Here is a 14376-nt window from a genome sequence, read left to right as displayed (position 1 = left end):
TTACTAGTCTTTTACTATCATGCACTTTGCCAATAAATAATCTTCCTTACTTATATTACTACCTATACTATGGTAATTATGTCTTTACTACTATGCACTGCAACACTGCAGTTTGATGTCTTCAGATCCACAAGCCCCGAACAAGCTGTTCAGAATACATCCCACATTGATAAAGATAAAAAAAAAATCTGACTGAGGCTTTAATATAACGCAACAGTATCTTCCCAAATTGGGATTGGCACGTGGTCATCTCATCTCACATACAAGACCAGGGGGAAAAAAACGTTTTCAGTCCACTCAAACGCTCGTACTTTAAAAGCGAATACATAGGCATACACATGTGCCATTAAACATCTCTTGAGTTCTGTAAAATGATTGTTTCATTGTTAGCGCTTTTCCCTATTGAGGTGTGAGTTTGCTGATATCATTCAACATACTGCTGCCTGTCTCATATGTTCTTGTTCTGTTGGCACCACACCGTTTCACAATGCTTGCCGTCACCACTAGAGGGCACTGTGCCCTCGCCTCCATCTACCTGTCCACTGACCACATTCACACGGTGGCTCTTGTGTTTTGTTTTGTGTTGTATTTGCTCTCATGTCATGCTCTGGTTGAGTATTCCTTTCCACCCTGTTCCCACCCAGGGAAAGGAATCCCCAAGCACAGCACAGGAGCAAAATGGTTGCCGTGTGAATATGGTCCATGATGGCATAGGTGAGAGACCAGGGGCTGCATTCCAAAGATTCCTTCCTCCATCCTCGTTGATTGATTGATTGATTGATTGATTGATTGATTGATTGATTGATTGATTGATTGATTGATTGATTGATTGATTGAAAATTGTATTAACAGATTGCAGAATGGGTACAATACAGTACAGCTCAATACACACAATTGTTAAGGAGATGCAGACCAGAGAAAGACTTTCGTCTTGTTTACATCAGGGTCCCCCATTTTCAATTCACCATAACATTGTATGACATACACGACATACAGATAGACAGTACTGCTACATCTATACATTTATGACATATCAGATTTACAAATACAGTACTGTTTGTGATACAAAAAGAGTCTAAAAAAGAGAGTATATACATTTGACGAAGAAACTGTACATTGGAGGAGGTTGGGTAGGTGGGGTGGAGGGGGGGTTGGGTAGGTGGGGTGGGGTGGGGGGGGGGCAAACTGTACATTGGAGGTGGTTGGGTGGGTGGGGTGGGGGGAGGGTTGGGTAGGCGGGTGGGGGGGGGGGTTATTGGATTATCGACGAAACCTTATTGGTCCCAAGAAGAGGGTCTTGTGTATTATTGGGTTAGGACATTTACTGTACATTGGAGGGGGTTGGGTTAGGACATTTACAGGGGCCATTTTCGAATTGCAGTCTCCCGTAGGTGCTCTTTGAGATTGGTTTTGAAAGTGGGTAGTGATTCACATTCCTTTACAGCTGTGGGTAGGGCGTTCCACATTGATGTGGCATAATTGCTAAACATGTTTAGTCCCTTGTTTGAGCCGAATCTGGGTTGAACATGATTTGTGGAGCTCCCTCTGGTGTTGTGGTTGTGGTATTCACTGACCTTTGGGAAGTATTTTGACATGTACATGGGTACCTTAGTGGTGTAGTGTATCTTGTAGACCAGGCCCATTGCAAGTTGCTGTACTCTGTCGTCTACTCTAAGCCATCCTATAGGTTGTCAAAGTGGGCAGGGGTGAGATGGGTTCTAGGAGTAAGGTCAAGCAGTAGTCTGATCAGTTTGTTTTGTGATGTTTGTCATTTTGTTTTTAGTGCCTTTGAGGTGCTTTGGTACCATGAGGTGCAAGCATAGTCGTAGTACCCATGAATGAGTGCTCCTGCCAGAGTCTTCAGGGTATTCTTGTTTACCAGAGAGGAGATCCGGTACAAGAATCTAGTTCGTTGGTTGACTTTTTTTTATTACATTGGATGCCATTTTGTCACAGGAAAGATTTGCCTCTAGGATGGAACCTAGGTATGTAATTTCATCTTTCCTTGTGAGAATATTGTCACCCACTGTAACTGAGAAGCCGTCGGTCTTGCTGAGTTTGTTATTTGAACTGAAGAGAATGGACTCTGTTTTACCCAGGTGTAAAGATAGTTTGTTATCAGCGAGCCAGGTGCAGATTTGGCCTAGTTCAGAGCTGAGGGTTTTTTCAACCTGTAACTTGTTCTTGTCAACCCGGGAAATGGAAGAAATAGCTTGAATCAAAGCCATAGAAAACACACAGAGGAAGCAGAGGGAGCGCTTTGAGTGTCTAGAAAAGCTCTATATAAATGTAATGATCATTCTACGGCTGTCCCCGACTAAGGATTTGGATGGTCGACTATGATTGGCAAAAAAAAATTATCATTCCATTTGGGCTGTGGGGGGTGCTTAATGTCTGAAGGAGTCGACTGAAGGCTTCTTGTCCTCTGCAGAAGTAAGCAATTGGTCCACTGATGGATACATCTTGATATTTGTCTAGTCTAGTGTGTTCATTAGACAGGTGAAATCCTCTTTCAGTGCCTCTGTGCCTGTTTTCATAGGCAGTTAGCCTCTGGTATGCGCGTTAGCCACGCTTCTAGGCCTCTTTTCTTTTGGAAAGAATGATATATATATATATATATAGAAAAAAATATATATTATAATTATATATATATATTTTTTTGTATTCGACTAAGAGGTTGGCTAGTCCAGGGCTTCTCAACCTTTCTGCTGCCAAGGCACCCCTGTGTCCAATAAAATATTCCAGGGCACCCCTACATACGATAAAGACTTTTCCGGTCCTGTCTTTTTTGCTACAATGATGACAAAAGTGCTTGTTTTCAAAATAACGTTTATTTAACCCATTGAAACCGGGAAACACATTTGTGTGTATATGCAGGCTATATAATGCATTATTAGCAGGCGTTTCAGGTCTAAATGTATAAATAAATATAGCAATAGTGTGACCATTTCTCAAACAGAAAATCATGTATTTATTTTTTTAAATACAGACAAATATCAATAAAGTGCTATCTGTTGCAGCTGCACTGTTTTCTATACAAATAACATAGTGTGACCATTTCTCAAACAGAAAATCATGTATTTATTTTTTTAAATACAGACAAATATCAATAAAGTGCTATCTGTTGCAGCTGCACTGTTTTCTATACAAATAACATAGTGTGACCATTTCTCAAACAGAAAATCATGTATTTATTTTTTTAAATACAGAACAATATCAATAAAGTGCTATCTGTTGCAGCTGCACTGTTTTCTATACAAATAACTAGTGTGACCATTTCTCAAACAGAAAATCATGTATTTCTTTTTAAAATACAGAAAAATATCAATAAAGTGCTATCTGTTGCAGCTGCACTGTTTTCAACACCTTAAGTGCTGCATCGTGAGTTACTTGGTACTGTTAGGGATTTCCTATCCCTCGTGAATTCTTAATTGATTTAGTTGTGGACCAGTCGGCCGAAAGACGAAGCGGAGGACAGAGTATTCCTCAAACGGAGCTTTTATTCATTAGAGAAGAAGACAGACACAGTCACCCCGCGCGGGCACATCACCAGTAGACCACTGAGAGAGGAGAGCAGAATGTCCATATTACATGTCATTTTATAGATTTTGCATGTATAACTGCCAGAGAGAGAGAGTGAACTAGGATTTTGCATGTTCTGCTACATGATTTTGCATGTGTGTGAGGAGGGAGCCTGCCCTTGGAGAGAGACACAGAGAGCAGTGTGGCACAGACATCAAATATTACCAGGAATCAATGAACAAAATCTATCAGTACTCAACACCACACCAAACCAAAATGTTTCCAGGGGCACTTCACCGAAACGAGCTCTCCAGGTGGCATCAGATGATATATCAATGAGTTCTTCCAAGAGTTTGGATGGATATGTGTCAAGAAGCTTCATCTCGATGTCGTCTGTAAAGGGGTTCTTTATCCACAGGTAGGTAGCTACTTCCTCCTCGCTGAGTTCAGGGAAATAACTGTTGAACTTGTCCAACATCCCTGACAAGTGTGCTGTAACCTGGCGCTTAATGGTTCTGAAATCCATGTTTTTATTGTTGCATGCCTGAAGGAAGGCATGCAACTGTAACATAATCAGTGATTCCTGATGAGGCTAGATTTGTCCACATTTGTAACTTTCTTTTGAAAGCCTCCACTCTTTCATGCTGGGTAATGATGTTTGTGTTTCCACCCTGCATTGTTTTGTTGAGTTTGTTTGTTTCATTAAAGATGTCTGCAAGGTAGCTGAGTTGAGCCAACCACTTCTCATCCTTGAGGAGCTCAGCCAGTTCAGGTTTCTTGTCTGAAAGGAAGGTATGCAGTTCCTCGCTGAGGCTGGACAAGCGCATCAATATGTTTCCTCGGGACAGCCATCTTACCTCAGTATGCATGAGCAGGGAATGATAGTCAGAACCCACCTCTTCACAGAGGGCAGTGAATAACCTGGAGTTTGTGGCTCTTGCTTTAACAAAGTTCACAATGGTCACAGCATTGTTCAAAACTTCGTGGAGCCTGGGATCAATGTCCTTTGCGGCAAGCGCGTCTCTGTGCAGAACACAATGCATTGAGACGGCACGGGGAGCGACAGCTTTTATTTTTATTTGTTTTTTATCTACTTTTTTCTCCCATTTTCTATTTTTCTCCCATCCCAATTTCGTATCGTCCAATTCTACCCTCCCCTGTCTCGAACGCTGTTAGGCCATGCCTCCCACAAGCCAGCTGCAATGTGGATGAAGCCTTACATCACGTGTCCCCTCCGGTACTTGAGGAAGCAGCCGTCGCATCTTTTCACCTGCACAGCGCGATCTCTCAGCGGCGGGGGTCTGCGTGGGAGGGACACGCCGCCCCCGTCGCTTCCTGATTCTGCTGCGCAGGCGCACCAACCGACCTGTAGGAGTCGCTGTCCACAACGTCCGATACCCACCCATCAGCTTCCCACCCCCTAATACTGCCAATTGTATTAGTATGAACGACCAGCCAAGCTGATAGCAATGCGGAGAGCTGGGCTCGAACCCAGCGTCTCTTGCATTGGTGGCGAGCGCCTTGCCCACTACACCACCTAGCCGCCCCAGCTTTTATTCTTTGAACTACTCCTGTGTGTCTGCCTGTCATTGCCGCGGCTCCATCTGTGCACACTCCAATGCAGTTGCTCCAGCTTATTCCATTTGACCTCATGAAATCATCCAGTGCTTCAAAAACATCTTTTGCCGTTGTAGTCGTCTTGAGCTCTTTACAAAACAAAAAGTCTTCCCTTATCTCCTTTTCCCATTCATAGCGAACGTATGAGAGTAGATGGGACATTTTAGACACGTCTGTCGACTGGGCTGACCTTCGAAGCTTTTTTTGGCAATCGAAGCTTCGGGGCCGAGCTTCAATTTTAATTCGAAGCTTCAGGGATTTTTTTTTTTATATATATATATATATTTTTTATCTTATGTTGTGGGACTTGTACAGCACTTTGGTAAACTTTGTTGTTTTTAAATGTGCTCTATAAATAAAGTGGATTGGATTAATTAATTAAGTAGCCCCTTTCGTGACTGTGACGCAGCCAACAAGGTTTCACTCGGCTGCGCTGCCTGGGTGCAGTGGGGCTGCTCTCACAGCCAACGACATGACATTATATAATTATGTTGCAACCTTCGTCTATCAAGCAAACAATTATATAAATATTTATATGTAGTTGATAGAGACAAAGGCAGAATTCGACTTAATTAAGCACGTTTTATTAAGACATATTTTTATATGGGTCGGGAGACTTTAAAAAAGCAGCACAAGAACACAAATCTGTCCGACATAGTCTTAAATAACAAACGGCATTGCTTCGCTTCTTTGTCGACATGTCTGCTGCACATGTCCTTGTTGTTTTCAACACATATAATCTCCATGTGCTTGTTGTAGAGAGGTGGAGTCGAGGCGCCGCTTACTTTCGTTTAATTGGAATGGAGGCGGGAATGCGCCGCTTACTTTCGTTTCATTGGAATGGAGGCGCAAGATTTTGGAGGCAAAAAAAACAAAAAAAATAAAATTATTTAAAAAAAATTATATATATATATATATATTTTTTTACTTCGATTTTTTTCCACAAAGGGGTGCAGCGCACTGTACCATTATATCCTCCGATATTGACGAGATGCGGCGTTTAACGGTGTCATTGACATCGGTATTTTTGATAACTGCTTGGCCTTTTCCTCTCCAAACAATTCTCTGACTATCTCAGTTGCACAAGGCATAACCAAGGTTTCCCCGATAGTATGAGGCTTTTTATCTTGAGCTATCTTCTGGGCCACGACATATGATATTTTAAGCAGTTTCTTATCCACAGCGGTACTCTCTTTAATCCCTGCTTGTATACCACATAGCTCTTTTGTCTTTCGCTCAAAAAATGCCCTGGTCTTGTCCTTGTAATGGCCATGTTTTGTCTGTAAATGTCTGATCAACTTGGAGGGTGCCAAAGACTTGTTAGATAGCACTTGAGAACAAATGACACATTGTGGTTGTGATGAGCTTTTGCTCCCAGGGAATACAACAAAGCCATGATTAAGGTAACCGTCTTCATATTTCCGACATTTTGCCAGTTTTGCTTTAGCCGAACATTTTAGCTTTTTATTATTAACAGCTTCTGTGTCATCATCTGTGTCCGAGACTGGGGCAATCTCAGCGGTCGAATTGGTACTGGAAGGTACTGAATTGGTATTGGTAACTGTAACCTGTTTCGATGGACGAATTAAAAACTTGTCCATTTTGTGTAAAAATTCAGCTTTGCGGTTCACGTTGGAAATATTATTCTAGCGAGGTGACAATTGATTATGACATCACATCCTGTCATTCTTTGTTGATGGTCAGCAATACAATGTTGACGTATAAAACAGTTATATATAAATGTAATCTGCAGAGTGCCTTTTACTGTTTATCTGTTAAATACAGTTTTCATTCATTCATTCATTCACATTTTGTATCATAATAATCATAACACAGCGGCACTTGGTGAGAAGACCATCGCCGTCGGAAGTGTGTAATTAGCACTTTTCAGAAGCTGCAGTGGTCCGGTCTTGAACTTTCCATAACGTGTCTCGATAAATCCATTTGATTAGATCCAGCACTGAATGCATTTAGTGATTATTATCAATTTTCAATGACGACGATTGCTGATAGCCGCTTGGCATTTCCTTGATAACGGACATAGGACCCGTGATGTCACACGAATGCGACTGCTCTGGTAAAAGTAATGACGCCTCCCGCGGACGTTAAGTTGGTGAAGTTTCTATAATAACTTTACGAAACGTGTGAAGACATTTTGATCGATTTCTTTTTTAGTTCATGTTATTAGATTAGGCAATTATTGTATACACATGAAGCACTACCCTCTGAGCAATTTTTTTGAACGTCTAAGCTTAGACGTGTTTTGAACATCTAAGCTTAGACGTTGTTTGAACGTCATGACATAGACGTCTACCAAACTTTCACTTTTCACCCCACTTTAGACGTTGTTTAAACGTCTAGGCTAAATTCAGTCCAAAGTGGGGTGAAAAGTGAAAGTTTGGTAGACGTCTAAGCTTAGACGTGTTTTGAACATAATAAGCTTAGACGTTGTTTGAACGTCATGACATAGACGTCTACCAAACTTTCACTTTTCACCCCACTTTAGACTGAATTTAGCCTAGACGTTTAATCAACGCATTACATAAAAGCATGAGCGTTAAAAATGCATTGTTTAAACATTAACACATCAATAACATAGAATAGTCAAAAGTTAGCCGTTTTTATAATTTTTTTTATTTTAAAATACTAAAGGCCGGCCCAACACACATACATAGCAACTGAACATTTTGAAGGATTAAAGATAGAGCTGATAGCGGATCTATTTGAGGTAAGGGGCGGCGCAAAGAGGGTTGCGTCCTCCCGGTCTTCATCACTTCGAGACAGCTGGAGACAGGGAGAGGCGCAGAGAGGGTCGCATCCTCCCGGTCTTCATCACGGGATGTCCAACACTCCTGGACAGCCACTCACAGGGAGACAGGGAGACGGGACAGGCGTTAAGACAGCTCACGTGATTGTGATGGGCGGACATAGCAATAGATACAAGTGGTAAGCATTAGGGGTGTAACGGTACGCATATCCGTACTGTACCGCCTCAATGTGGTCCTCCGGTACAGTACGCGCTGTGCACCGAACGATTGCAACGGTATGGAACCTTTTTTTGCGGAACTTAAATCCTTAGTCTTAGTGTTATTAGTAGGTTACAGCAGTAAGCCTTAGTTTGCACAGTAAATTATGGCCAATTTGTTTTATATTGTGTAAGCATATAGCATACCCCGAGACATCCACCACCTTGGTCAGCACTACGAGACAAGCACTCAGAGAGATGGGGGGGGGGGGGTTAGAGAGTTCCCATGTTTGTAGTGGGTGGATATGGAGCAATAAATACATGTAGTGAGCATATGCATACATGGTGACAGTAGAATCATAGTATAATATAATAATACCTGTCCATCATTTTATTGGTGCAGTCCCGGACACTCCTATCCCCATCAATGTGGATATCTGAAATGAATGTCATGACATACAGTACTGTTACATTTGTGACATATATGATATGCAAATATACAGTACTGTTACCCATAGATCTTGACAGAGTGTATTTACATATGATGGGGATGATACTGTACATTAGGAGGGGGTGTGTCAGGATTGAGGTAGGTGAGTTCCAATTGTTGTATAGGCAATCACAGAGACGGAGAAGGTATACTCTTGAACAGGTTCGACTTTAATAGTAAAGAACACCAAGAGTAATACTAGGATACTATGCCAAAGGCAAAGGAACGAGAGAATAGATAATGGAGCTTAGTGGTGGTCCAGAACTGGAACCGGCCGCGTTATCTCCGAACGCCTATAGTGAAGACCTGACGAATGACAAGCAGAGGAAAGGAATGTTAAATAGCCACCAAATACCAACATTCCACACACCCCCGTGACAGCCAATCAGAATCCAACCCCTAAGTGACAGCACTAAATGACAGGGAAAAACAAGTGACAGCAGTCAGGTGACAGATGACAGAGAAGGTGGGTGGTTCCCGACCGTAGTCAGGAACCAGAATCGTAACAGTACCCTCCCCCGACAAACGGCACCAGACGTTCACCTGGGGGCCTCGGGATTCAGACGCCGGAAATCAACGATCAGGCTGGGATCTAAAATATCCCTTTGAGGCACCCAAGAACGCTCTTCTATCCCGTACCCCTCCCAATCCACCAAGAACTGAAAGCCCCTACCCCTCCGCCTACAACCCAGTATCCTCCGCACCGTGTAAATGGGCTGACCACCAATAAACCGAGGCGGAGGAACCGTAGGCAGTGGCGGGGCCAAGGGCGATGAGAGGAACGGCTTCAACAGGGACACATGAAACGTCGGATGAACCCTCATAGAGCTCGGAAGCCGTAGCCTGTAAGCCACAGGATTCACCCGACGTACCACTTTAAACAGCCCTATAAAGCGAGGAGCCAGCTTCCTGGATTCCACCCGGAGAGGGAGATCCGGAGCCGGACGACGCTTGCGGTTAGCCTGCCGCTGGGTACTAACCGAAACCTTCTGCAGCGCCGCCCGGACCCGCTTCCACGTCATGCGGCAGCGAGCCACATGTGCCTGGGCCAAGGGCACCTCCGCCTCCTGCTCCTGCTCCTGCTCGGGAAACAGAGGAGGTTGAAAACCATACTGACACTGAAAGGGAGACATACAGGTAGAGGAGGAGAGGAGGGTATTATGCGCATACTCAGCCCATGCCAACCTCCTACTCCACGTTGCCACGGGCAACCGGCAACGTAACATCTCAAGACCCCCTCCAGGTCCTGGTTGATGCGCTCCGTCTGCCCATTCGACTGCGGATGAAACCCAGACGAAAGGCTGACGGAGGCGCCGAGACCGGCGGCAAACGCCTTCCAGAACCTGGAAGCGAACTGAGGACCCCCGTCCGACACGATATCCACCGGAAGCCCGTGGACCCGAAAGACATGCTCTATCACCAGATCAGCAGTCTCTCGGGCCGATGGAAACTTGGGGAGAGGAACAAAGTGAGCCGCCTTAGAGAACCGGTCCACCACCACCAAAATGGCGGTGAACCCGTCCGAAAGGGGGAGGCCAGAAATAAAGTCCAGGGATATGTGCGACCAGGGCCGTTTAGGAATAGGAAGTGGCCGGAGGAGACCTGCTGGTGCACGGCGAGAGGTCTTACTGCGCGCGTACATCGGGCAGGCCGCCACAAAGGAGCGCGTATCCCCCTCCACTGTCGGCCACCAGAACCTCCTACGGATAAATTCCAGGGTCCCGCCCCGGAGGGCCCCCGCCAGGATCGGGCTCCCACGTCAGCGCCGACCTTACCACCTTATCTATGCCCCAAGACACGGGTGCCAAAATCAAGGCCGGTGGAATAATGGGATGGGGCTGCTCCTCCCGACCAGGAAGATCAAACTGGCGCGATAACGCGTCGGGTTTGATATTCTTGGACCCGAGCCTATAGGAGATGGTAAATCGAAATCGTGTGAAGAATAACGCCCACCTGGCCTGGCGAGCGTTAAGGCGTTTAGACCCTTGGATGTAAGCCAAGTTCTTATGATCAGTCCAAACAATGAAAGGATGTGCCGCACCCTCCAACCAATGTCTCCATTCCTCCAGTGCCAATTTGATAGCCAACAACTCCCGATTACCCACGTCGTAGTTGCGCTCGGCTGGTGACAGACGGCGAGAAAAAAAAGCACACGGGTGCACTTTCCCATCCTTTAAGCACCTCTGAGAGAGCACCCCCCCCCCACCGCGATGTCAGAGGCATCCACCTCCACAATGAAAGGAACCTCCGCATCGTGGCGGATCAATACAGGAGCGGATGTAAACCGACGTTTGAGATCGCAGAAGGCCGACTCTGCCCTAGGCGACCATTCAAAGCCAGGGAGAGAGGCCTTAGTGAGAGCTGTTAACGGATTGGCTAAGGCGCTATAGTTGCGAATAAAGCGCCTGTAAAAATGTGCAAAGCCCAAAAACCGTTGTAACCCCTTGAGCGACGAAGGCCGTGGCCAGTCCAAGACTGCACTCACCTTGGCCGAATCCATGCATAGATCACCCTTCGACAACACAAAGCCCAGGAAGGAAACGGTATCAGTGTGAAACACACACTTCTCGGCCTTAACGAATAGTTGATGCTTGAGGAGACGGTCTAGCACCTCCCGAACATGCAGTTGGTGTTGCACCATATCGCGAGAAAAAATTAGGATATCATCTAGGTAAACAAACACTGACACCCCAATCAAGTCTCGCAGCACGTCGTTAACCAGGGCTTGGAAGACTGCCGGAGCATTAGCCAAACCAAAGGGCATGACCAAATACTCATAGTGACCATTAGGCGTATTAAATGCAGTCTTCCACTCGTCTCCTTCTCTAATCCTGACCAGATTGTATGCATTACGTAAATCAAGTTTAGAAAAGACCTGCGCCCCCTGTAAGCACTCAAAGGCCGTGTCCATGAGAGGTAAAGGATATCGGTTCTTGATGGAAACGTCATTCAATCCCCTATAATCAATGCACGGACGCTGATCCCCATCTTTTTTATCAACAAAGAAGAAACCAGCGCCGGCCGGGGATGTGGAAGGACGTATGTGCCCCGCAAGCAATGCCTCCTCAATGTAGGTGTTCATGGCCAAGGTCTCGGGGCATGAGAGAGAGAACATTCGCCCGCGAGGCGGGGAGGTACCGGGTAGGAGATTAATGGGACAGTCGTATGATCTATGAGGCGGTAGTGCTTTAGCACGTGTCTTGCTAAAAACGTCCGCCAGGTCCCAATAGATCTCAGGAACCCCTATCAAATCGGGATTAGAGGGTGGAACAGAATCTGCGACGCTCCCCACCATCCTGGAGAGAAAAGAAGGAGAAAAAAAAGAAGAGGGGAAGGGAGACAAGGGAGTGGACAAACTCTCGCCGACGACCGACTTCACGTCGACCTCCGTTGAGAGCTTGCCCGTGCTCCAATTAATATTACGTACACATGAAGACAACCAGGGATGACCCAATACCATTACAGAATAGGGGGAGACAATGACAAATAATTGAACCCACTCCCACCCCCCACCTGCCACCCGGATGTGTATAGGAACAGTATGTTGAGTGACGCTCCCACTGCCCCGGGATTCCCCATTCTCTCACCAACCCCAAGTGAATGAAATTGCCCGTCGCCCTTGAGTCAATGAGAGCCTTCGTTCCCCTAACGTTACCCCCACAGTTAACCGCCACCTCCAGAAATGTATGTGTGTCTGATGGTAGTGCTGGGGTGAGCCCACCTGCTGGCGCCCTCTCGAGGCCCGGCGGAGCACCTCCTCTTCCCGACTGGCGCAGAGTTGAGCCAGCCTGTTCCCGACAGCTGCCGAAACGATGACCGGTGCGGCCGCACCGGAAGCAGCGTCGCTCCTCGATGAAGCGCAGCCGCTCGTCGTCTGAGAGCGACAGCGTCCTAAGCTGCATGGATTCATCACCCAGTGGCCCACTCGTGTAATGCGGGAAGATATCAACAACGGGAGGAGAAAGGACACGTACCTGGGTAGTATCTTCACGCTCCCTCTCTCTCTCCCGATGTCGGTTGTCCATCCGTATGGCGGTGTTGATGAGCGTTTCCAGCTGCTCAGGGATCTCACGCACGGAGAACTCGTCCCTCATCCGTGCGGAGAGTCCCTTGAGGAACAGGACCACACAAGGAATTTCCGGCCAAGCTGCCTCCCGAGACACGATCCGAAATTCGATGGCGTATTCTGAGACCGTGCGGAGGCCCTGCCGGCAGGCGAGAAGCCGCCCACCGGCCTCGAAGATCGAGAGTACTCGGGAAGTGTCGAATACCCTTCTCAACTCCCCGGTGAAGTCGTCCACACAGTCGCAGATAGACGAACCGCTCTCCAATTCGGCCGTAGCCCAGGAGAGTGCTTGACCGGTGAGGAGGGTGATAATATATGCGACTTGTGCTCTGGAAGAGGGAAATTATCGTGGCTGCAGCTGGAACACGAGTGAGCACTGGGTGATGAACTCCCTGCATCCCTCCGGTGCTCCCGCGTAGCCGTGGCTCCTGGGTCCGATCCTGGTGCCCAAGAGCTCCCCGACTCTCCTCGGTGTTGAACGTGGTGTTGAATGCCGCCTCTCCTGCCGCCGTCTCTCCCACCGTCGTCTTTACCCCAGCCACCTCGACTTGTGCCTGCTGGGCTGTGAGTAGCGCCGACTGCGCCGTCTCCTGCGACGAGCTGACGATCCCGCCCAGCCGAACCAACTCGGCGCTGACCAGATGTTGGTGTTCCTCCATGCGCTCCTGTGCACTCTTCTGTGCCCGGAGCATCTCCATGATTGCCTCCATGGAACTCTGATGGTCAGGTCTTCTGTCAGGATGGAGGTAGGTGAGTTCCAATTGTTGTAGGCAATCACAGAGACGGAGAAGGTATACTCTTGAACAGGTTCGACTTTAATAGTAAAGAACACCAAGAGTAATACTAGGATACTATGCCAAAGGCAAAGGAATGAGAGAATAGATAATGGAGCTTAGTGGTGGTCCAGAACTGGAACCGGCCGAGTTATCTCCGAACGCCTATAGTGAAGACCTGACGAATGACAAGCAGAGGAAAGGAATGTTAAATAGCCACCAAATACCAACATTCCACACACACCCCCGTGACAGCCAATCAGAAGCCAACCCCTAAGTGACAGCATTAAATGACAGGGAAAAACAAGTGACAGCAGTCAGGTGACAGATGACAGAGAAGGTGGGTGGTTCCCGACCGTAGTCAGGAACCAGAATCGTAACAGGGGTGGGTGGGTGGGAGAGAAATATACACATGGTGGGGAGAGAATATATACATACGGTGGGGAGAAGACTGTATATTAGGAGGGGGTGGGTGGGTGGGAGAGAATATACAGTGGGGAGGGGACTGTCTATTAGGTGGGGGGGTTTGGACATTGGAAATTTGTCTTTTCTCTGTCCTGTTGAGGTAAAGAGCATAGGATGTACGTCAGACTGAAGGTTTTGGACCTCACTATGAAGCATATTGTGAAACCTGCCTTACTGTCTGCGTAAAACATGCAGTTCACTTAAGTATCTTTGTGCTAATTCCCTGCCTAGCTCATCTAGACTCATGTCCTTACATGCCAAGTCACATTGGGATGTCTAGGGCTTGGTAAGTTACCCACAGCTAGCTGCAGGGTCTAGTCTTGAGAGTGCGCTATCTGAACTTCTGAAGCATACTCCATTAGAGCTCTGCCTATAGTGTGCCCTTGCTCATCTGGGATTTTAACAACTTTTGCAATGTCTCCATTAACTTCAAAGAAGTTGGCGATTTCTTTTTCTGAGTACAAATCATCAATGGCAT

The sequence above is a fragment of the Notolepis coatsorum genome (assembly GCF_963971535.1).
Source record: "Notolepis coatsorum genome assembly, chromosome: 14".
Classification (NCBI taxonomy): Eukaryota; Metazoa; Chordata; class Actinopteri; order Aulopiformes; family Paralepididae; genus Notolepis; species Notolepis coatsorum.
This window is presented reverse-complemented; position numbering follows the sequence as displayed.